The following is a 3,552-nucleotide window of genomic DNA, read 5'->3' as shown; positions in this document are numbered from 1 at the left end:
TCTAGACCATGACGCCTAACCGTCTGGAAGAAGCACAGTCTTCAAAGGTAACAAGCGGCAGATCCACGCAGGATCAATCTCTTCAGTGGTGCTCAATCACTTGGGGTTTGTAGGTGTTTGGGTTTTGAGTTTTTGGTTTTTCCTCACTTGATGATTTTCGCTCAAAGTCCTCGGAGGATGGGTTGCTCTCAAATGACAAGTATCAGTTTCTCTCGGAGCAGCCAACCAGCTAGTGGTTGTAGGGGCGGCTATTTATAACCTAGGGAGCAGCCCGACATGATAAGACATAAATGCCCTTCAATGATATGACCGTTAGGTGGGTAGATATTTTGGGGCAGCTGGCGCATAGCACAGCAACGGTTGGAATTTTGAGTAGCAAAATCCTCAGGGATATCATGTTCCTCACTGTGTAGGCAATCCGCACTGGCGAATTCCTAACTCCTCAGTCAGGACAAATTCCTCAGAGACCAGAAGAACTTCGTCTCTGTCACTGAAGAAATTGACTGAACTGTATGAGATTTCCAATGGCTTCACTCGTAGGGATTGGTAGGTGTAGGATTTTGAGTTGAGCATCACATGGAAATTTTTCCTTAGTATTTCCTCGACCCCCTTTAACAGTACGGTGTTTCCTATGACTCAAGAAAGAGAAAATGAAACTACGAAAACAAAAGTCTTCACGCTCCATGTTCCTCGAATGAAAACCAAGTCTTCACGGTCACACCAATTTCTTCACTTTCAAAGTCTTCAGAAAGTCTTCAGAGATCCAAAGTCTTCAGTTGAAGAACTTCATTTTTAGGGGTCGACTTTCTCTGTAAATATCAAACTCCTCATAGACTTATAGACCTGTGTACACTCACAAACGCATTAGTCCCTTAACCTATAAGTCTTCAATACACCAAAATCACTAAGGGGCACTAGATGCACTTACAATCTCCCCCTTTTTGGTGATTGATGACAATATAGGTTAAGTTTTCAACGGGGATAAACATATGAAGTGTTAGTACTGTTATTGAGGAATTTGATTGCAAGATATAGAAGAACCCCCCCCCCCATGAAGATGTGCATAGTGAGGAATTGGCTTTTGAGGCAATGCACACTTGAAGAATTGAATCATGCAGATCTCCCCCTATATCTTGTAATTCATACACGCATTTGACATATAAAAGTGAAGAATTTGAAATGCATGATGAAATATGGTGACTGGTGTAATTCAACATGTGTGCAATAATATTTAACGAGGAATAAGCATGCAGAAAAACGTCTCAAAAGTATCAGAGCACCATCGGGTTTAACATTACAACTCGATCCAATAAAGTCTCAGAAGAACGAGAGTTGTAACTTAGCAAAAAAATGCCCATATAGAAAGACCCGCTTGAAGACTAACTCAAAATTCTGCCCCTTTGTCATCAAATGACCAAAAGGATCGAATATGAGGACTAACGCCCCTGAAGAATATCAAGTTGATGAAGGAGCGCCAGCGTTGTTGGGGTCGTTTGTTGTAGTAGGGCCTGCCGCAGTGTCATCCAAGTCTTCATTTTCATCAATGTCGCGCGATGAAGAATATGAGCTGGCCACCAGAGAAGGAACCTTGACCTTCTTGAATTTCTTCGGTGGAGGTGCAGACCAGTCAAAATCTTCTTTGAGACCCATTTTCTTCAGATTGTCTTCATCATATAGATGTGACAGGATTGGTCAGGTGCGACTGAAGACTTGATGGAGGTAGTAATGGTTTTTATTCACTTCATTGTGTGTGGCAGTCATGTTGTGAAGAAGTGAACCAAACTGGCGCTTAACCCATTTGTGATTTCGATCCACCTTCTGATGAAGACTAAGCAGAAGTTCACGGTCAGTCATCACGCGCGGAGCAGTGGCTTGAGGAGTGGACTTGGGTGCATTGGCAGAGTCATGTGTGGCAGAGTCATCATTGGTGGAATAAGATGCAGATTTGCAAAACTGACCATCCAATGGACGAATACCTTCATCTATTACAGCTGGTGCCTTGCCCTTTCCATCAACTAAGGAATATGCCTGCTTGAGGACTTCAATTGGGGGCAAGTAGCTAAGGTGATTCTGAAAATCAGCTTTGTAGTTGAGTGAAGACCTTGTCCTGAGGAATCTCATAATCCAAGGTGCATACGGCTTTAGCTCAAACGGAGACAGTGCAACATTTGCCATAGTCCTCATGAAAATCGTGATAATTGACAGGAATGCCATGAACGATGTTGAATACTAGATTCTTCATGATGCCAACAATTTCCTCGTCAGATGAGTCGTGGCCTTTGATAGGACTGATTGTCCTCGTAAGAATACGATAGACAGTTTTGGGCATGTAAAGCAATTCCTTCACGAGGAATTTGGTTCTTGGTGCTTGACCTGGCTTCAAAGGTTTCATCAGCACCTGCATGTAATGATGTCTGAGCTCAGGTTCACTGTAGATGTAGCGAGCTTCTTCAAGGGGAGGACTGAGTGGTAGAGCACGAAGCAATTCAGAGGCTGGTGTAGTGTAGTGAGTGTTTTCAGACATCCAGTCCAGCACCCATGAATTCACATCTTCAGCATCTCCTGTGATGTGCAGCGTTGCATAGAATTGAAGAATCAGTTATTCATTCCAATAGCAGATGTTAGAGCAGAAGTTTAGCAGTCCAGCGTCGTGAAGAACACTGAGAACTGGTGCGAAGCACGGCAGAGATTCCATATCCACATGAGGAATATGCTCATGATAGAAGATTTTCTCCTTGTTGAACAGCACCGAGGAATAGAAATTGGCTTGACTGGCAGTCCAGAAACGCCTCTTCCTAATGCGAGCAGAGTTACATGGGTTGTAATCTTCGAAGAATATGTGCTCGCCGAAGAAATCATCAGCCTTGAACTTTTGCTTGCGTGAGAATGGATCCTTTGGCTTCGGCAGAGGAATGTCAGTGAGTTGCATCACGACCTCAGGAATCTCAATCGCAGGTTCTTCAGGCTGAGGAATTTTTGGTTCCTCCTCAGTGGCAGTCTGCGTCTTTAGTTGTTCAGCAGCAGCATTTTCTTTAGCGCTAGTGGCTAGAATTTCCTCATGGACAGATACAGTGGGATGAGTTTCTTCAGAGCCCATTTGAACAGTTTGTGCGGGGGAATGAGGAATTTGCTGTAGAGGGGTGAAGAGTGGAGAATTGGGGTGCTGACTTTCCCAAAAGTCATCATTCATCACTGGTGTAGTACACCCAATATCCACATCTTCATCTTCCATTTCTTCAACGCCAGCCTCTTCAGCTATGAACTGAGCCATGGGCGAGGAGATGACAGGTGTTGAAGGGATCTCATCCACTTCAATTTCTTCATCCAACTGCTCAGACGAAGCAGCAAAAGGAGTTTCTTCATCAGATCCGCTGGGGATCACATATTCTTCATCAAAAAGAACAAGGTCCTTTGATGGCATGGTTGAGATGGGAACAACATCAATGGGATTTGCAAATGAACTTGTCATAGGCTTCATTTTCTTCGGAGCTGAAGAATCTGAAGCAGATGATGCTTTCCTTTTCTTCACTGCAGCACGCTCTGCAGCCTTGG

This window comes from Triticum aestivum, chromosome 2A, assembly GCF_018294505.1.
Source record: "Triticum aestivum cultivar Chinese Spring chromosome 2A, IWGSC CS RefSeq v2.1, whole genome shotgun sequence".
NCBI lineage: Eukaryota > Viridiplantae > Streptophyta > Magnoliopsida > Poales > Poaceae > Triticum > Triticum aestivum.
This window is presented reverse-complemented; position numbering follows the sequence as displayed.